Source organism: Cloeon dipterum, chromosome X, assembly GCF_949628265.1.
Source record: "Cloeon dipterum chromosome X, ieCloDipt1.1, whole genome shotgun sequence".
Classification (NCBI taxonomy): domain Eukaryota; kingdom Metazoa; phylum Arthropoda; class Insecta; order Ephemeroptera; family Baetidae; genus Cloeon; species Cloeon dipterum.
Genome location: NC_088790.1, coordinates 3370141 through 3391569, shown reverse-complemented (window position 1 = coordinate 3391569; position 21429 = coordinate 3370141). Strand labels below are relative to the sequence as shown.

General features: G+C 45.4%; 1 protein-coding gene across 2 annotated transcripts in view; it reads right to left on the bottom strand.

Annotated features, from left to right (window-relative positions):
• The window catches only part of LOC135946272 (uncharacterized), a 52806-nt gene extending 50124 nt beyond the window's left edge, over nucleotides 1-2682 (bottom strand). For both annotated transcript variants that reach the window (XM_065494421.1, XM_065494420.1), the window contains exon 1: nucleotides 2448-2682. The gene's annotated coding sequence lies outside the window, so the exon portion shown is untranslated. The remainder of the gene's footprint in view (nucleotides 1-2447) is intronic.
• Between the last annotated feature and the right edge of the window lie 18747 nt (nucleotides 2683-21429).

Genomic DNA, 21429 nt, shown 5'->3' with positions numbered 1-21429 from the left:
AATCAGCCGCACACTGATGGTGGTAATGCTGTTTGGCCCGGTGCAAAACACAAACATGGCCGCCTCGGCTGACCTGTCAAGTTCAACCCTGGAAGAAAATCGATGAAGGCGCCAAAAATAATATTTGTCGGTGTGCCGTTGGCCGTCGGCGGTACCTGTGGCGGGACGTCAGTTTTTCTGCCGCCGCATTGTGCTACTGACAACCTAAAAGGGGGAAGGAAGCAGCCGCTGCTCTCGTTCCCACGCAAATCCCGAAGAAACCGAAAAATTGAGATGGGATATGCGAATATCGCCACTCGCGCACGAGTACGTGACCTGTAAAAAGGCTGCGTCCCCGTCAGGATGATGAAAACACCGAGTGGCTAAAACTTTTTGGGAGAACTTTCGCAGCTAGAGCGTAAGTAAGATGTGTGGAGGTGGATTTCCATTTGGGAAGTGGCTTTTTTGCAGCTTTAACTAGAATAAATATGAACATGCAGCTCTCGAGAAATTACTTTTCGCGGCTCACTGAGCTTCATTTAATGCCCGCTTGAGCAAACTGTCTTCAAAAGTCATTTTTCAATTATGAAATTCTTTCTTTATGATGGGACTTTTTTCTAATTTAAACAAAAAAAGATAAGCTGGAAATATATTGACGAATTGCCTTAGGGATAAAGCTTTGGCCTTATAATTCAGCAGATTTCGCAAAAAAACACCACTTTTTTGCGCATTTGTTCAAAATACATGAATTTTTATTGAAGATCAAAAACTCTCATGATGAATGACCAAAAAAGGGATTTTTCAAATAATCATTATAAAAGAAAGAAAATTTTAACTCTAATCGTAATTTTCCAAAATGTCTGATTTTTTGCTCTAAATAATAATTTTTTTGGTTTAAATTAACAAAAATGCAGAAAAACCCAACACTGGTATGTTTTTCCAGCTGTTTTTTGCGCTAAAAATCATTGTTGAATTTTTGCGCATTGCAAAATTGGCGAACCCTGTAATTCAGCTGCTGTGAGTGCTACATCAAAAGTCTTTTCAAATGCGGAATTTTTTGCATTTTTCTCTGACGAGTTTCCCGGAAAAGCCGCTTGAAAAGGTGATTCAAACTTGAAATGGCCAAACTAAAGCTGTATTTAATGACAAATTACTTGGAAAAATTTAAGCTCTAGCACAAGCCGCTACAGTTCTACATTCGATTTTCCCAAACATTTTAAAATGTTATATTATTTGATTCGTCTCACTGTGTAGATTCCAAATATTTCAATTTTTGAAATCCGACCGCTTTTCAAAAATGTGTGGCAATGATTTTAGGCGATGATTTAGCGAAATTATCATATTTTATCAAACACTATCGTATACCGTATTTAATCGAAAAACTCCATATTTTTCGGTCAGTGAATTACTCCCACGCGTAGTTCGTACAATGTAAGAGTTATAAAGGAAGCTTCACTTCACATTCGGCCGAGTTGGCTCTGTCAAACAGTCTTACATTCACTGTCACGATCAGTCTCTTTCACAAACACGCAGCCAGCTTACGCCACAAGGGATCGGCACGAAAAATTATCGAAATTGCTGCGACTGTTTTTGTCCGGTCCGTCTGCCCAGCTGCGTGCTTGAGTCGCGTTGCTTCTAACAACAAAAGGGCTGCTGCAACTTTTTAACAAATGCCGACAGTCGACGTGACAGCTAGACTAATGTATTATTGTCGACGGAGAACATTATTGCCTCGCCAGCCGCGCGCTGGTGACGCAATAAATTGCTTTTTAATCCCACGCACGGCAAATATTGGCGATGTGATCGGCTGCCGCAGCTCAGGTCCATAATTGCAGTTTATGAGGATGATAAAAATGCTGCACGGCATCCCCGGCGCCGCAGCCGCCGCCGCTGCTCCCGGTGGGGCTCTAATTTCGGCAAGTTGGCCAGGGCGTGCGGGCGGTTTAATTGAGAAACTTCCAAGTGGGGACACTTCAAGTCACCGACGGACGAGTTCTTAAAATTTCAAGAGTGCTGAGGTTCGCCGAAATTGCGTGGGGATCTCAAGTGCGAATTCCAGAAATAGGAAACTTTATTCAAAAGTTTTGGTCCCCATAAACACACGCTCCAATTTAATAACCAACGCCATTAACCCCCGTCGCAGTACCTACCCTACAGCAACAGTTATTAGGTGGTCTAACGACACAGAGAATCAATTAAGAAAGCCCCGTGCAGAGGTGCCAAATTGCATATTAATTAACACCAATTCAGCCCACCCAGCAGCAGGTACTTAATAATAACAATAATCCCGGCTCTTGTAAAATCGACGACTACTATGCAATTTCGCGACGTGAAATATTAACCCGCGGGTGCTAACTTATTCATTTCACGCGCGCTCTTACGTGGTGGTGGTGGTGGTGGTACGTACGCGCGGAGAGTGGTGCTTGTACGCGGACAAAAACCACCCCCGCGAACGTTTTCGGCGTTACCTGTCTCGATCCGTGTCGGCGGGCGGCAGTCGCTGCGGTCCGAGTAAATCCTGCTTGCGCCCGGGCAATCGGGCATCAGTTTGGCACCACCATCACCACGAACAAACACACTGAGCACAGAAATCACTCACTCAAGGGCAAAATGCGGTTGCTTGCAGGGACAAAGAGCTAGGCGCAGGCTGCAGCCAGCAGGGTGGAAGTCGGATCGCCACTGGTTGGGCAGAGCGAGCGAGCGAGAGCGGCGGTGCCGAGGCAGGGCCACGGCGCCGCCGGCCCCGCGCAGTCTATTGATCCCGTTCATGTGTGTGTGCCACACTGCCTCGCTCCCCGGCGCATGCATTCGGCAGCCAGCTCCATTCTACACCGCGCCACCCTACAATACTACATTTAATATTAAAAAACAAGCCGCCGCCGCCGCTCGCTCGCCGCCCGTCCGCCTCCTGCCGCCTCTTTTACAACTCGGCCTGCTCAGAAATCGGATCCAATTGTCGAACAATCGCTTTCAACCAGCCAGTCACGCGCTCTACAGATTTCCTTTTTTTATTTATTTATTTATTTTTATTTTTTGCAAATTTCGGTCGATAATTCATTTTGCAAGGGGCGCCGGAAAGAGATGCACGGATTTCCGGTGCTGAAAAAGAAAAAGCGCTGACCTGAATCGAGCTTCAACTGAAAGTGAGGCCAACGCGTGCGACCTTGACCTTTGCCAGCTGCCGAATCGAGTAACTGCGCTCTCGCCCTCGCAGATAAAACTTCGAGTTAAATAATTAGAGACGAGTCGGTTGTCGGTTTCCTTAATTAAAAAATCATGCAGTGGGTGGTTTAAGTTGCTTACACGAGTCTTGTTGAGCAACAAGCGCGCGTGAAGCCTTAAAGCGGCTTGCTTACCGGATTTAAACATGACTCGTAGCCAACAATCTCCACGCTATTATTCCAAACATTTCCTGGAAGGCAAGCAATTTATGCGATAAGTAGAAAGTGGTTAATAGCGTCACTAACGGGATAAACCTTGCTGCTCAAACGTTGATTTAAATTTTCGCGGAATTCGAGAGGTAAACATAAACACGCCAGCACATTACCGATAGCAAGAATCAGGAGAATTTGTCCACGATGGAAAAAATTACGAAACAGCTGGCAGTAAGGAGAGTAAAGATATATAGGAGATAACCGCAAGAGAAAAATAAATAAAAGGAGTCACGCAACAATCAACGATTGGTTTAGCTTTTTTATCACATTTTTGATTAAAAACACATTACTTAATCGTAACATGTCTTTCTCAAATCTGTTACTACATATATTGGGGTGAAATGGTCGCTAGATGGCCTTCTTTGGCACAATTTCTTTCTGATGGCTCATAAAGTGCTGCCCTCGACGGATTGAATGTGTTGCTGAGTGCTCGTCTAATCCTCGTAATTTCCCAGCAATGCATTTGCTTAACAAAAGTTTTTTTCACCACTGGTTTTTACCAATTTCTCTCGCAACATATGAAGATTTCCATTTTTCCACTGTGAAAATCTAAAATTTGCGGGTCGAAGTGGTCTAAAAGATTTTTTAAACTTTAACATTGCAATTTCTACGAAAATTTCTCTCCGAAAATTCTTCAAGTCGAGGTCACGAGGAAATAATTAGAAAATTATTATTATTAGATATTGAGGTGCAGACATTGTCTGCGAGAAACTGGTAAAAATTGCGGGGTTTAAGCAGCCCTGAATTTTTTAAAGCTGAGCGTTGGAATATTTCGGAAAAATTCCCTCTCGGACAGCTTGGGGCCACCTGAATCAGGAACTGTTCCGCCAAATCAAACAATCCGGCAGCTTTTTCGAACGAGTAGTGAGCCATAAATTTGCTGTTTTCATGTGTAATTACTGGCAAGTCCAACGAAGCGGAGAAATCCCTCTTGAGCGTCGCACGGGCGGCAAAACAACATTAAATAATTCACCGACTGGCACTCAATCAAGGGAGCGTACCAACCATCCCTGCTGCCATTCAGTCAACTACTTTGGCCACTATTTGCTCAAGCCGTGCCACTTGCCGATAAATAAATAAACAAGAGCATATATAGCAGAATCGCTGCGTGCGCGTGCCCGCCTGATGAATATTTACAAGCAGAATTAGCCGCTGCTGCCGGCGAAAATTCATTTTGCGGCCAGCACGGCACGAGGCAGCACGAGGGGTGCGCGCAGCGCATCCCCTTGGCCGGCATATTTTTATATTAGGCGCTCATGATGACGATAATGAGCGGCGCTGTTTGTTTGCTTAACGGCCAGCCCCTTTGGAAGTGCGGCGACAAACGACAAACGTGCGTACGGCTGCTAATAGGCTTACTCAAGACTATTTATAGAGGAGACGCGCGCGCGGCCGTTCATTCCGCCATTGGCGAGAGAATGCCAAACTAGTTATTATCCCGAGGATAAGGCTCCCGCTCGTCCTGTTGGATTACAACCCGGGGGTCGCCAGCCTATTTTATCGTCCCCCAACGGTTTTGTGGAAATTGGACGGTGGATTGCCCAATTCGGTTTAATTGAAAAGTGCACGGAAGGAGCTGTCGTGGCGGCGGGTAATGACAGTTATTTACCGTGTAAACGCAGCTTGGACTGACGAGCCTCCATTAGCAATCTTCATTCTTTTCATTCGTCAGATTTTTTTTGTTCCACAACTCGGTCTTTCCAGCGATGAAACTTCCTTTCCCCTTTCATCCGATTCATTCAGAAGTTGTAAAACTGCGGCCTCTCGATCTAGCCGGAAACTTTTCACAGCTGCATGATATCAAATCTAGTTTGCACATGAGATTCTATCCCAAATATAGTTTGGCAGCGGTTCGCTGCCTTTCAGGCCCGGCCATCAAATGTGGCCAAGCTCATCTACACACATTGTGCCCTGGTAGACGCGATCAGGGCTGCGGCACTGGTCAACCGGGCGTAGCGGGAAACGCCTGGTGCGCCCCCTTGATCCAGCCAAAGTTGCAGAGGGTTCGCCAATTTAGCAATGCGCGAGAAACCAGCTGGAAAAAACACTAGTTTTTTAGTTTTCCGCATTTAACTCCAAAAAGTCAGAAACGCCAAAAAAGTTGGAAATTTTATCAAATTACGATGAGTGTTAAAATGTTCAGCTTTTTGGTGAAACCAGTGGTTTTTGTAAAAATCCCTATTTTGGTCATCCATCATGAGAATTTTGATCTTCAATAAAAATGCAGGTGTGAAACTGCAGAAAAAACGCGTAAAAACGTATTTTGCAATGCAGTGTTTTTCCGGTATTTGCAAGCCTTGCAAAGTTGCCCTTTTGTGTACTCTTTTAAACTTCGTGCACATTATATTGAATGTCTTGTACGTTAAAGGCGAAATTAAAAATATAATTTCTCGTTAAAAATCCGTCCAAATAAAATTCTTCGAACCCCTTTCCCGCAGTATTTTGGCCCCAGTCCGGAACTCATTAAAAATGTTTCCCTTTTCCCAGTCATGAGAGCCGGCCGGAGACAACGCCTACTGCCAAAATCCCCTCGCAACAGGAAGGACGCGTAAAATTTTCAGGAATTCCGTCCAATTACCGTTTTATCTTGAGTCTTTGGAGAGATAATATACCAGATGGTCGAATCAGAGTTGCACTCGTCTCCTCCCATCCTCAATTAAGCAAAAATCGACTTAGAGATAACGCGCCGAGTGAAATATCACGCTCGCGAATGCAAGGAGCTGGCCGCGCTCTCCCTTTTTCTAGGGCTCATTTATCTTAGCCCCTTTGCTATTTACGAGATAGGCTTTTTGTTGAGCATTTGTGTCGGGCGGGCCTGCATAACTCTTTCTAATGAAGTCTGCGTACGTGGTCAGTGGGTCGGATTCCTGCACGACTCTATCGGCCGGGAATGGGCGGGGCCAGGGAGCGGCAGTTTCTATTTTACTCGACGGCTGGAATAGCACACTGAAGTGTTTTTTAAACGCTCAGCTCCCTTTTTCCCTGGCAATCTGTCAATCTGCCTGCCAAGCAGGCGCGCAGACAGCTGAAAAATCGGCATTCGATGGCACACTTCAAGTCACTTTGTTTAGTCTAATCCGGATAATTTATCATTCCACTCATACAATGAGACGGATTCGAGAAAGAATTTTGCAGACTGGCAATCATTAATCTGCGGTTGCGCACGGTATTAAATAATCATTAAACAAGTGGTGCTTCTCAAAATGGATATAAATGGAGGCTTAACAGCCGGATCAGTGTTTGCGTGCAACTTTTCCGTTCCGCAGGCTCCACGACTGTGTGCGGAAATGAAAAGTCTGCGTCAGAGTTCAAGAACGCGTGTCACTGCTAGAAGATAATTTACGGAACAAAGTTTTGTTTAAGATTACGCGTCTTCTAGTTGCACGTACGCACTCGCACGTTCAGTGTGAAAAATGTGAGCGTCTCTCTCTCTCTCTCTCATTTCCTTTCTTTCTCATCTGGCAGTGCGATTGCAAAGGCAAATTAATTACACGCGCCACCGCTGTCGTCTCCGGTGCCATAAAGAGGAGCGAGCACAACTGCGCCAGCCCAGAGCGGAGATTAGCGAGTAACTGCAGCCCAGAAAGTTGCAAAATGCGCGCGGAGGCTGAATAATTATTTATGCAACTGACGTGACCCATAAAAATGGAAAGAGCGGCAAAGAGCACGGCCACGAGGCACGGCGAGACAACAAGAACGTGTGTTTGTGCCAGCCGGCCGTTACAATATTCATTTGCAGCCGCACACAGCCCTCTCAGCCCTGGTTGCTGCCCGACAGTGCTGGATTATCGCAGAGCAAGCAACATGTGTAATAATAATATTACCGAACGTGGAAGGCCAATTATACCGACGCTGAATACTAATGGCTCTCGCATCAAGATAATCGCACAGCCGCCGCCGAAACTGCCTCTCTGTCTGGCTTATCTTTATTGGTATGTAGCACGAGACTTGCGCGTCTTTCCTAACAGGGCCGCCGCCGGGAACCTTTCTGGATGTGGAGTACGTTTAAAAAGCCCTGCGCTCGAAGATTTCATCTGACATCGCAGGCTGATTCGGCCCAAAAAAATAATGGCATCACTATCGCCCTAAATCCAGCGTGCGAGTCAAAAGGGGAACTTCATAAATATAGACAAGACGGATGGGACGCGCGAGCTGTAATATTTAACGGCGGAATGCAGTCGATACTCGCCCGAGCCGTAAATCTAACAACGCGAATAAAGCGATTCTCTCCCCTGAAACCAGCCCGCGTTGGCTTGGTGTTGGCTAACAAGATTTCTATCTGCTTGATCTCCCATCCAGTCAATCAGGTGCATTAAGGGCAATTTGCATTGGTGATTAGCATTGGAACGGAGGCGCAAGGCCACTCGATAAAATGATTCCGATTTCTGAATTAGTCCAGGGTCGATTTGATGCGATGGCTGTCAGGTATAATTTTAAATTATACTTGTAATAATTCGAAATAGCTGATTAATTAAATTAATATAGAACTGGAAATACATTTTTGTCAGTGTCAATCGATTCCTGAGGGTCGAATTCGGTTTGGCAGCCTAACACTTCGCAAAATGTTTCACAAGAATGCCGGCAACCAATCAGAAGTTCTTCCATAGACGTAAGATCGAGACAGCAGCGCCAAAGCGACAGCCAGCAGAAGTAGCTTGTCGCTGAATTGTGGTGACTGATCAAAAACCATTAAATTAACGGTTTTTACGTGTCCGTCGATTTTCGGCACGTCTTGTCGAATTGTTGAGCGAGTGATTCGGCTGCCAAAACCATCCGGAATCGATTGGCACCATCAAAAATTGCATTCCAGTGCTACAATAATATCCTGAAAATAGAGAAAATATTTTGTTTTGCTTCTCCGGGGTTGAATTCGATATTCATCCAGCATAAAACATGCATCTTTTGCAGAAAACTCGTGTTGCACGATGAGAAACAGTCTGGCGATTTGTCAACACATATCAGTGACAGCTACGCGTGCCGCTGCAATATTTTTCTGACTTTAATAAAGGCAACAAGGGTATTCCCGTTTGAGAAGAAGGACGAGCCGCATACAGATTTGCCGCAGACACGCACGTGGAGGCGAGAGTGCAGCACGGCCGCGATGACGTTGAGGAAAAAGGGCAAACAACGCGCGAGCACCAAATGTGCTGAACATAAAGAGGAACAAACACGCGAACATTCCGAATCCATATTTGCTGAATGCTCAATAGGCGGATTTGTAGCAGACGGCGCCGGCCCCGTTCTCATGAATGAAACGGATTTTTGGATCAGACTGGCGCACGCTCGCTTTCCCGTCCGATTTGGTGAGTCAACAGTGGACTGATTTAATTTTCCAGGAATCTGCACTGCATCAGAAAACTCCTTGACTGCTGTGCTGGGTACGCTCGTAAAAAGTGCCGATTGCGCCGTAACTGCACAATGACCGGTAATAATATAGTGCAGCTGGCTGAGATAATGCCAAAAGCCGTGAGAGCAACGTTTGCGTCGATCAGAGTACCGCAGCTTTTACGGCGTGCTGCACCGTTGGCGTCGTAAAAGCTGCAGTGCCACTCACTCAGCGGATGGAATCATTCCGCGGTGCAAATATGAAAAATACATACCGCCTGTTGGTAGGTAAACTGTGGTGCAAACTTGACGCCTGATCTAATTACAAACTAACTGAGCAAAGTCAGACGTGTCGCCGCCAAGATCATTCAGCCGAGGCGAGCGGATTACCATAATTCACGTGCTAATCGCCAGTCAAATGAACATAATCTCGGCGGCATTGCTGCTCGCCTAATGAACAAACCTCGTTACTCTCGAGGAAACACCGCAGCGGTAGCTAGGCCTTCTCGGTCCGTCGGGGGATGACGCAAATCCCCGTCGCATTCTTGCCCTCCTTCTAACGCCGAGTGATGTACACACATATCCTTGGAAAGTGCGTGCCAGCAGCACGAGACGGCTTACCCGATCTCGCATTCGCTCAGCGAGTCGCCGCCTATTGATTCGACCGAATTTGAAGGCCTAAGCCCCTCCAGAGTGGAGTGAGTGTTTTTGTGCTTGGACTGTAAAATGTGAGTGAGGATTTTCGCTTCATGAAAAGGTAAATTAGAGCGGGGATTACTTGAGAACGGCAAACAGAAATTGATTAGACTGCGGCACGCCGGCGATCGGATTATATCCAGCATTGACAGCCGGACAAGATGGCAAAATCCGTTGCAAACAGATTGCAGGAAGGGTTAGAGGCGAGGGCCGGGATTGCAAATGCCAAAGGTTACGTTTTGCTGGGAATTTAAACAGTTGACACGCGTATTAAAAGCACTTTCCGCGCCGCCAAACATATTTTGCGCAAAAACTGCCGAGATGAAAAGAGCTCAGAGCGCACCTATCGTGTTTATTAATGAGGAAATTACGCACCAAGCTGTAAACAATCAAGCCTCACTCACAGCTTTGGTAACTAGATTCTCAAGCGGCATCTAATTAGCAAAGCGTCTGCAAAAAAGTTTGAGAGCAACCCCTAACCGGCCTGAGCCGAGCTGTGAACGAAATTAACTCCCGGTCGTTGCGAATAATTTGGGCGAAACAAGTCAAACAAATGACCTCATCAAGAATTCCACGCCTCGGCCTGCTTGGGCGTATGGCGGCGACGTTTCCATGCCCTAACTGATGATGACGACGTGTCGCCAATGAAAAGTGCTCTCCTCAAAGCAGCCGGCAAAATAAATAACTCTCCGGCAGAGGCAACAACGAACGCCGCCTTGCTTTTGTGACTGCTGGCGCTATTCACGCGATGCCGCCCTACCCTTCAAATTTGCATTCGCTCTTCTCCAGATTCATTTGGACCATCTTCAGAGCGCAAAAAAAAAAATAAAAAAATACAGCCATTGGCACCCGGGGAGATGAAAGTAAAGTACTTTTATCGAATCGACTTGGTTCCCCGAATACATTAAAGTTTTCCAATTCGGTGCAAGAAGCAACAACTGATGGTTTCTCGAAAGGGAGAACTGTTGAAAGCATGCTAAGAAATAACTTTTTCAGAGGACCAGAATACAACTCTTTCTCCGAATCAACTCTGAAAACTAGCAATGAACGAAATTTGTAATAGCTTTGAGGGGAATTGCGGGGAAATTCTCTGTCACTCATCTTTAAGTGTGCTTTATGCAACTGGCAGTATCAGATAATTAAGCCCGGATGTTTATTTTTAACATCCAGCATCCATCTACCTTTTTTTGGCGTTGGGCAAACATACACGCTTGTTTATTTTCACGGCCGCTGCGGGAGCGAGCAAGCTTTGTGTGTATGTATATGTATCAGCAAACAATTCGCACGGAGGCGTGTGCACGGGTGCACGCGGATTTGCTCAGCGTTTTTTGAGGAAAACTGGCGGACAAACAAAGCAGCTGCAGGGCCGGATTTAATAAATGCCGCGCGCGGCCGAGCCATTAAATCCACGAAAACGTACGTGCGTGCCGAGTGCGCGGAGACCCGTTTTCGGTGGTTTTGATGATGTTGGCGCGCCGCACACTCAGACGCGCGAGTTCCTTTTGACGATTGTGTGTTTATCCGGCGGAATGAACCTGTTTGCGTCGACTGCGACGCTACGGAAATCGTTTCGGGGATACAGGCTTGATTTAATGCGCTTCCTCAGGCGCTGTAAAATGATTGCACTGCGAAAGACGAAGATCATGACTGTGTTCTTTTACGGTTTGTATTTTGGCCGAATAAGTGTGATTTTTTTCTGAGCAGAAGAGTAAAAGTAGAGCATTACAGGCCAAGAATTAGGAACAGCGCTGTCTATTTTTTTAAATTTGGCAGCAGTTTATCTTTAAAATGCGAAATAGTGACAGAATGACCGAGGAACAGTTAAATTTCAGATTTTAACTAACATTTCAATGAATTTCAATGAACGCTTGATTTTATTCCCTCTCATTGCGATCTATCCAATGGTGCGCGAACTTTTGGGAAAATTTCCTTAAATTGTGAAATAATCGTGATTTGACATTAAAGAGACGGTTCTTGATTAGCATTCAAGCTGATTTTCTCAAAAATGGGAATTTTTTAGCGTTTTCTTAACTTTTAGATAATTTAACGGATATTTCTCAAATTTTCCATTTGCTTTACTTTAAAATTAGTCCATCCAAAAAGGACTAAACTAAACTAGATGAACACGATCAAAAAGAGAAGTTACAGTTACAAAATGTCGCTACATGCCCTGCGATCAATACAGCTCTTTCTTTACAAAAAAATATAAGCCCAAAATAACATCCTTAAAAAATCCAGCAGGGCAATTCTGCTTTTTACATCAAGTAAATTCTGTTTGGCTCAAAAGGAAGGTTGGAAAATAACAAAAGAGAATTTATATATGCTACTCAGTGGAGAATTCTAAGGATGGAAGTCTTGAAAAGAAAATTCCCGGCGTTTAATTATTATTTTACTACATAAAATTTTCCATTTAATCACGTTTAATAGCTTCCAACTACACTTGAATTTAGTCCTTTCTCTAATTGAGCTGAAGCCCCAGCGTGCTTTTCTATGCTCTATTATGCACGTACCGATTCTCTCGAGCCGGTCATTCACCAGTTCTGAACATATTATGTCGTCCGCCCCATTGTCTCGCGCACCGCGGCGCCTTCCAAGTGATTCCGCTTAATGAATTGCACCGAGCTCTGCTCCTTCCTGCTTTTATGAATTCCTTGGCTCCGCTTTAATGGCTCCGACTGAAACAAGTGTGCCACGCTCGTCCAAACTGCTGCTAGCTTCATTGCGCCTGGTCTATTAAATGCCGTACGCCTGCCGATTTTTCCATCACCGCTCTGACACACTTTCCGCACGAGCCGTCTGCACCATCTGCATATATCCAGCAGAGTTTCTTAATCTCAGGAAACGTTTTTCTTTTCAATTTGCAAATGTTTCGTGCAGCCACGACATGGAACAAAAAAAACACAATTCATCTCATAACCCGCAGAAGTCGTGAGTTGGCCTTTCAGTCCAGCGGTTTGATGCTGGTGGTAGCCGGGCATTGTTATGTGCGGCACACATTCCGCGCGTATTTATTGCCACGTGGCTGCTTTTCTATTTTATTGTTCCTTCTGCAGCCGGGGAAAATGCGAGCTAGCTGCAAAAAAACTCGCTTGGCAGACTCATTGTCGGAGCGCTGACTTATTCCACTTGTGCCCTTGTTCTTTGTTACGGAAATGAAGCTCATGCAGTGGCGCGCGCGGCGCGGGGCGCCTCCTTTTCTCTAATAAGTAGCTGCTACAATGCCCTCCGGAGAACAACACTAACTTTTCTCGCAGATGGCGAACAATTTGATACACCAGATGAACGCGAACGCTCTTTGTTTCGTTGCGAGCTTTTTCCTCCACTTGTCCGAAATCGTCTTAGCAAGAGCATTGTTCACATGAAAAGACCGTTTTCTTTTATCAGACACGGTGAGACTGTGTAATTGAGGATTTTTATGCGTTGCAGCCTCATAAAAACAAAAAAGTGATTAAGTTAAATTGTAACGGACAATAGTTGAACAAAGTTTTCGCCCAGCATTTATGAACTTAAATTTTCCCGCTACGATCTTGTCGGTCGGTGGCCGAGAAGGTGCTAAATAAATTAGGTCTGCGCGCAGAAGGGGTAAGGCTCGTTAACTGCAAAACCACCGTCGTCTCGAGGTTGTCGGCTGCCAGAGAGTTTTAAGCAAGCACCGAAGTCTGGAACAAACGCGCAGGTTTTCTCCCACTAACGTTGTTACGCGGGCGAAAAAGTCGTGGGGCGTACGGAATGGCTGCCGCAGGAAAGCGTTTGTGCCAGAATCGCAGTTTCATCTCGTTTTAAGTGACGACGCTGGCAACGGCAACACCTTCGAATGCAACGACCGGATGAACGCGGGCTGAGTTGCAAGAGCAAGCAGTGAGCCGAGGCGCTCTTCGAATTCGAGATGAGGAATCGGGAGATACCGCGCCCTTTTGCTGACTCAGACGTCTGACTCAGTCAGAGAAGCAGCGAATCCGAGCGTGAACGTCGTGTAATTAACATTGTTTGCTGCCGAACATTCGAAACTTGTGTTTTGTAAACAATGGAAACCAAACATTTTAAGCAAAGCAGGGAAACTTGCTGATGTAGAATAGGAATTATGTGTTAACACCTCTTGGTACGATATTCCAGTGAATTCTTTGTAATTCAAAGCAGAAAATTTGCAGCCTCTCCTGGGGCCATAGGAAAATACATTTAATGGCCCTGCGGTGGAGTGTTCGGGGTGTGGTTTTAGGGCTCATTCGCGTCTCCATTCGCTGACACCGCATCCAAAATAGAGGAACAGGCTTTTCTCATGTAGCAACGAAAACAGTGCGGGCGCAAAAGCTCCCAGAGCACCTTTGACAGACCCGGATTTTATCCAATGGCATCGTTTTTTTTTGCAAGAGGAGGAAAATAAATCCATCCTGCGTGGACGATTAAATTGAAAGATGAGAAACTCGTGGGAATCTAATATAAATATATGACGATTGGGTTGGCTTCCATGTTTCCAATTGAAATTTATTCGAAGCGCTCGCTTTGCAATTTACGATGACGAGGCAGACATGTTGAAGCGTACATATCTCCATGAGAAAATAAAGAAGAGCATAGCGCCGCTCTCACGTCTTGGCAAAGTTTATTTCACGTGCGCGCGTTCTTTCCAGTCCATTATGCAAATATCTTTTATTAACTGCCTGCTCTTGCCATTTTCAGCTTGTAGAAAAGTTGGAAGAGCAATAAATTAGGCTGCAAGCAAAGTGAAACTGCGCCTGGATTAAGCATAAATTATGAAAAATGCAGGTCATGTAGATGCAGCAAAGTCTTGCGTTTTGCCAGCACGTCCGTCTTCTCTTACCAGAGTAAATTTAGTATTGCATTACTCACTAACTCTGAATAAGTTTCATTTTATACCCTCCGGGGTTGCTCTCTGCATGCTAAAGTTGGCGATTTCAAAACTTTGCAATCAGGGAAGCCTAAAATTGCATGTTTACTTTCAAACAGATGCTGCGCGTTTCCTGTTTACTTCCTTCAAAGGCGAAGATCTATTTCACGTAGCGGAGGACCACTGGGCAATCAGAACGTCCGCTTCCTCCGCCACGTAAAATAGATCGCTGAAAAGTCATAAAGGGAAGAGGAAACTTGAGTTAAAAAAGTCGCGGCCCTCTCATCGATCACACGTCACTGGTCAAGCACCGAGGGAGCAATAATTTCAGCGTGCGCGCATCAGGTTGAAGAGCATCGATGCCGATTCGAGCTTGCCGAGCAAAAACTCAATTAAAGGCCAACAGCAGCAGTTGGGCCGGTGTGTGCCACCATAAAACATAACAAGGCGACGACGCAGACACTAGCCGGACTGGGCCGGGCCGCGGGGGGTGGGCACTGAAACAAAATGCTCCCACGAGCCGAGAGAGAGAGAGAGAGAGAGAGAGAGAGAGGGATGCGCGCTCTCGCCCGCGTACATACATATTTTATTTGCAGACATTGCGGACGTGACGCAAAACACTGCCGGCGGCGCGACGATAAATTATTTCATTATTGGCCTTGTACGCCCAGCCCGTGCGAGCACGCGCGTTTTCAGTTCAAATTAGCAGTGACCCGCAGTGTGTCGGTATGTGAGTGTGCTGATGGGAAAAAATAATGACGCCCGCCGAGCTGCCAGCCTGGTTGGCATTGCTAATGCGCGGCGCCGCAGCCGCCAACGTGGCGAATTCCAGCCTTTTATTAGGCCGATTAGCTTGTCTTGTACCACTTCGCGTGCGCATACTTATTGGAATGGGAAAAATTCTCGTCTGTTCTGTGTCGCGCGCAATTTGCATCTTGAGGAAATTTCTGCGTGAGCTATGCAACTTGCGCAACACTCTCGTGTAAGAAATTTGCCTACATTGCAAATTTGAAGCTCTCGTTCTCTTTTCCAGCAACTGTAAGTTTTGTTAAGACTGCAATTTAATTTCAATGAGCAGTTGCAACACACACGGCTTGTTAATTCATTTAACTAGCTGATGTCGAGACGCTGTGCTGCAACTTGCACCGCTTTATTACACTAATTTTCTCAGCTCTGCTCTGAAAGTACACGATATTGCTTCAAAGCGCATCACAAACTCTTCTCAAGAGCCTTATTGCCAGAGTCAAAAGATGTAAATACGCTTCTGACATGTATTACGAGTTTGCCAAGTTTGCACAACAGGATGTTGTGGAAAAGCACATTGCGCGGTTGGCTTTGCAATTACGGAAGTGGATGGATTCATTTGCGAAAAGCACACTGTTTCGCGGTATAAGTTTTCCATAAGCGACAGCGTAATAAGATTAACTCCTGCTAATTTGTTGTTGACGTATCATGCTTCTCTTAGTATCCAAACTATCCAACGCATTAAAGGAGATGAAATGTGGATAGACTTTTGTAATTACAAATTTGCATTGAAAGCAGAAAAGTTTGAAACAAACAGCAGCAGATGAAATTCGTGAACTAATTTTACGTAAACATTGGTTTTTCTCACTATCATCATAGAGAGTTTAAAATTAGAATAAATTGTAGTCAAAATAAAAATTAAAACTCTGCTAAAAGCGCGATTTTCCCAGACTTTTCCGTTGGAAAGTTTTTAGAAAAATCAACAACCTTTCCAAAAGTAAAAAATTGCCGAGCATATTCCAAAAATGTAACGTTAAATTAAATCCGACCAATTTCCACGTTTGAAATTCGTTAAAAATTAAATTGTGTCTAAAGAAGCTTCATAATCATGGGAGTTATAGTCATCTTTTATCAAACACTGTCAAAGTGTACCGAAAAAACACATAATTTCTCCTTTTTTTTTGTCTGGCTGGCTGAATAATTTGCACAACGCCTCTTTCGAAAAGCAGTTAGTTTGGAACTTGTCGCGATGCGTCTTCGCCGGGACGCAAAACCAGACTCCACGTGCGGTTCCGAAAGTAAATTAGACATTCGTCGGCGGCGGGCGGCAGTTGGCGTTGTTGTTCGTGTAAATAGCAACCACTTTGGCGTCGGATTCGGCCGGCAACAGCAACACCCATGTCCTCGTTTCGGTTGGCTAATTTTATCCGTCGAAAATTAGCCGCTCGTCACAAGTGGCCTGCCAAATTGCTCGCATTTCTCCGCCCGCTTGACGGCGGATGCCTTTTTCTCCCTGAGCATGACGGTCTCACTCAGTGGAAAGAAACAAACAAGCCGACCCGAGTGCTTGGCAGTAAAAGGGGTAGAGGGTGCGGGCCACGGTAATTATTTTTAAACGCGCAAGAGCCAGATTTTCATATTAAGCTCTGCCCGCACGGTTTGAATGGAAAGCGAACATTATTGTTGAGCTCAGGGCAATTTTGGTTCGACAAAGGGACAAAGCGCTCGAAATTATTTGTAATTGAAAAGCTTCTGTCAATTAGTTTAGCGTTGGAACTGTCAACAAATCCTGCAAAAAAGGAAATAAACAAACATCAAACGAAATGGCATGTCGATTTTTCAATGACTGATTTGTTTGTCTTATTTTTTGCCACTCAAGTGACCTTTAAAATTTATATTGCTGTTGCCATGGTGATCACGTATGATGTTATTTTATTGGAAATCGGGGAATTTAAAAAATGCCAAGGCTCGAACTAGGCTAGGCAGCCCAAATCCCTTGATCGACAATTCGCCACGACGTACCGAATGTCGGTGGAAACGTAAAAACCGACAAAATAACATTTCCGCCGACTTTCGGCACGTTGTGTCGAATTTTTTACCTTAAAACTCAGGAGGAAGCTCTCGCTGGTTAAATTTGTTTAGAATTTATGCAAAATTAAATCAGCCAGGGTTAATGATAATGGACCTGGGGTACTTGACGTTTTAGTCTGACCTCGAGATACAGAAGCAGTGTATGCAAAAAGAGATGGGAGACGAGCCCTTTGCCATTTGGTGCTGATTAATCTGGCGGCAGCGCTGGTGGCTGGCCGCACGGTGCTTAATCAGGCCAGGATTATGATGCCTCGAGGGCTCCTTGGTGGCCGATGCAATCGTCCCTCCGGTTCAAAGACTCGCCGCCTCACACAAAAGCATCAATTGCTCTAATGGATCTTAAGGTCCGTAATAACAAAGAACGCGCGCGCGGCCTTTAATGAAGCGCCCTCCACGGCGCAAAATCAAACACGGCGCTTTTAAATTGTAATTTGCGACTGTGCAGCGCGAGATAATCAAATGAGTTATGCGCGACGCCTCGAATATTTGTCGTTTGACTGCATCGACACACAACTCCTGCCGCGCGCGCCGCTAATGAATGCGAATGTGCGATTTACATTCACGCGGGAATAAAATTTCATTAAATGATCGTGCTGTCGATATGATATACGCGTTCCTGTTCATTCACGCTGCAGGTTGGCTTGTGTGCAGTGAGTGTGGATTTGCTTTTTCCAATATCAAATCACGCCAGAGTACACGTCAATATATACAGCCGTAAATAATCACCGCCCGAGAAAAATCATTTCCTGACGAGGAATACAGCAAATTGAAAAAGTTTTTATGCTTTATTCAGTCTGGTGTATATCAAGAATTTAATACGACACTATATTAAATATCAGATTCGATTATAAGGCAATTCCCATTTGAAAAATGTCAAACAACATGATATTTTCATGGGAGTTCATTTCGTCTTTTTTATTTCAATTTTATAAGCTACACGAAGACCTGGGAGCGATAAATTTAATGGTACCTTGGCCAATCAGAGCACCGCTCTTTTCTCTGATTGGTCACTAACGTTCTTATTCGAATAAATAACCATCAAAGCAACGGTTTTTACGTTTTTACCGATTTTCTGCGCCTCTTGTCGAATTGTCGACCGAGTGATTCGGCTGTTTGACCTAATTCGACTAAATAGAAACCCTTCTAGACGACCTGTGTTAGAATAACTCCGTCCGCACAATGACTGAACTCAAACTGAACCTCTCAACGTCACGAATTCTCAAGAGCAACTTGAGCGTGAACAAATTCCTGCGGCGAGTGTGTGTTTCACCGCCGTTTATCTGCATGAGAATGTGTGTCAGACGCGGGCAGAGAAGGAGTATTTTCGCGGGCAGTGCGATATCGGGCACTTTATTTCAGGTTTAATTACATCTGGGCGTCATTAATCATGCGGCGGGGAGCGAATTCCTGTGTCAGCGGCAGAGCAGGAATCGAGCGCGCGCGAGCGAGCGGCCAGATAGGCGTTTCCCCGGCACATTCACGCCCGATTTCTTTCCACGCACCGTTCCTTCCTTCCAATTGATCGCTAACAATATCCTTCCTCGCTTCGGCCCGTTATATTGGCATTTTTCCGCACCCCTAGCTTCGCACCTGTACTCACTGCCGGGGTGAAAGGAAAATTTAGTGCGGCGTGTTTTGTCTCGGCCGGCATTAGACCCTAATCAGCACTCGCAGCGGGCGATGCCAAATTAGAATTTATTTGCGGTGTGTGACCGAATTTCGGCCAGGCCGCACGCCGAGCACCGAGGTATTTTCATAATGCTCCCGCTGACTTTATTGGCTGAAATTTCGGGATGCTCTCTTCTTCTCGCCAGCTCACTGCCTGCCGAGGCGGATATTCCTCTCTCTCTCTCTCTCTCTCCGACGCTCTTCCTCCGCTGTCAATCGATTATCTCGCGCTGTGCTGCTGTTTTGTGCTTCGCAGCAGGCCCACCCCCTTTGCCAGTGTATCTTCCGCCGACAAAAAACACGGATAGGTCAGAAAAACGAACGGACGCGATAGTCCAATTACATATCAGCGCTAATTTGGCACAATTTTGTCAGAGTCAATTATTTTGAAGCTCTCGCAGAGACGCAGAAAGCCTTTTTTCTGTGCCAATTGATTCCTCATTGTGAGAATCGAATTAGGGTAGGCAGCCAAATTTTTCGGTCGGAAATTCTCCACGACGTGCCGGAAATCGGCCGAAACGTAAAAACAGTAGTTGCTTTTTAGCGGTTTTTGGTAATCAGTGCCTCAAGAACACCACTAACCAATCAAAAAAGGATTGGTTCTCTGATTGGCCAGATCGAGACAGCAGCGCCACAGTGAGAGTCAGTGCAAGCAACAAGACAAGTCAGCGAATAGCCTTTTTGCTTCTATTGGCTGTCACTGTGGCGCTGCTGTCTCGATCTGGCCAATCAGAGAGAACCACTCCCTGCTCTGATTGGTCGCCGGTGTTCTTGTGGCACTTTTTGCAAGGTTCAGACCAAATACCGCTTAAGTAACGTTTTTTTTTTCAGCCAAATTTCAGCATGACGTTTTCATTTGTCAACTGGTCCAATCCGACCCTCAGAAAATAACAAAAAATTACATTTTTAGACCATTTGAAGATATTTTGAGAGTTATAGCAATTATTCACCGGCCAAAATGGTGAATTCAAACATTTACAGAGGGTGCTTGTTCTAAAATTAGCTTTGCATATATATAACCGATATTGATCGCTTATGCAGCAGAGTTGCTAATTACGCGACCGGAATAATGAGTGTATATTTTGGGGTCGGGTTAGAGTGGAATTGCAGCAAAAATGGGCTATAGCGCGCTGTTCATTCATCAAGGCACAGGAAGGAAGAGGATTTTTACAGCCCTATTGTTACACGCGCGCGCGCGCGTTATGCGGCCGGGGCGCAGAAAGAGTTGTAAAAAAGTTCTTAAAAAGTATTTTACGAGTTGCTGCAACGGAACGTTCGGGTAGGGTAATGCCAAGGTCCATTATTATTCACGCTATGCAAATAAAATCATCTTTCAGCGTCCGTGTTTTCCTGTCTAGCAAGCTTGAACTATATTTCAATTTGTTAGCTCGTGGGGCTGCGGAGAGGAGAACAATTGCCGAGGCCGCAGCCTCGACCGTTTTGTTTGAATTCCAACTGCGCGCATGAATTACGAAACTCTTTGATTTTCTAGTTTGGTGTGTCAATTAATTGGAAATTTCCTTTCAGGCAAAGTTGGAGGCGGTGAATGAATAGGTCTTTTTCAGGCAAAGAAATAGGAAAAAAGTGGAGGACACATCAAAGGTGACGAAAACGCGGGGCAAACGTGACGAAAATCTTCTCAGAGTTTCATCAGCGGGAAAAACGTTGGAGATTCAATCAGAGCGTTTACGGCATTGTTTAGAAAAACGTGCTGCAGGCGGAAAAAGACGGTCGCGTGTTTTTCAGCCGGCGTCTTCTTCGCTCCTCCGTTTGCAGTTTGGTCGCATGAAAAGTTATCTTGGCAAATTTTTTCCCACGCGCGTGGAGCGCGCACAAAAGGAGATATGTAATGTGCGTCGGCCGCCTCCGAAGCTGCAATTTCCCAGACAATGCAGAGTGAACGCCTGGGCGAAATGCGTTGCTTGCTTTTTCCAGCAGAAGCGGCGGCGCCTGGCCCAATGCAAATGGCGCGATAAAACTTTCCTTATTTTACGCAAAACAGCTGAAAGCGATTTTCCTCTCCGCCAGAGGGAGAATTTGGTGCCCCGCTATGGCTGATTGCATGGCGCGACGAACGCAACAAACACACCGCGACTCCTCCCCTACGGGTGGTTAATATTAATTAACCGAGATAGACTGTCTTTTATGATGGACGCTGATATGTTTAATTTTCCTGCTTGATTGATGGCTTCTGGAGGAGCCAAAAGTGTTGCTGGCGTGCACGAGACGCCCGGTGTGCATAATACACACTCACTGCTTCGATTGTGCTGAGTGAGAGAGAGGTACCGCGCGCCGAGAGGACACTTTGTCATGTATTGAGCGGTCATGAAAATGACAAATTGCCTCTCCTTCTTTAAAAGCGGAACATTAACGGCAATAAATTGGCATTGGAGACTTGATTCGACTGGATGCGATTTTTCAACGCAGAGAAAGGGAAGAAATCACAAACTAGAAAATGGCGGTGTTGCTAAATCGATATAGAATTCCCTCAAGGCACAACAAACAAAAATTTGCAGACACTCCTTTACTGTAAGATAAGCACATATCAATTTGATCGTGCCCTGAGAGGAGTATAGAGAGCGCGAATGTTTTTGTTCGCCGGCCGGATCAAAGTGGAGCGGAAGGCTGTGTCCACTTGATAGCAAACAG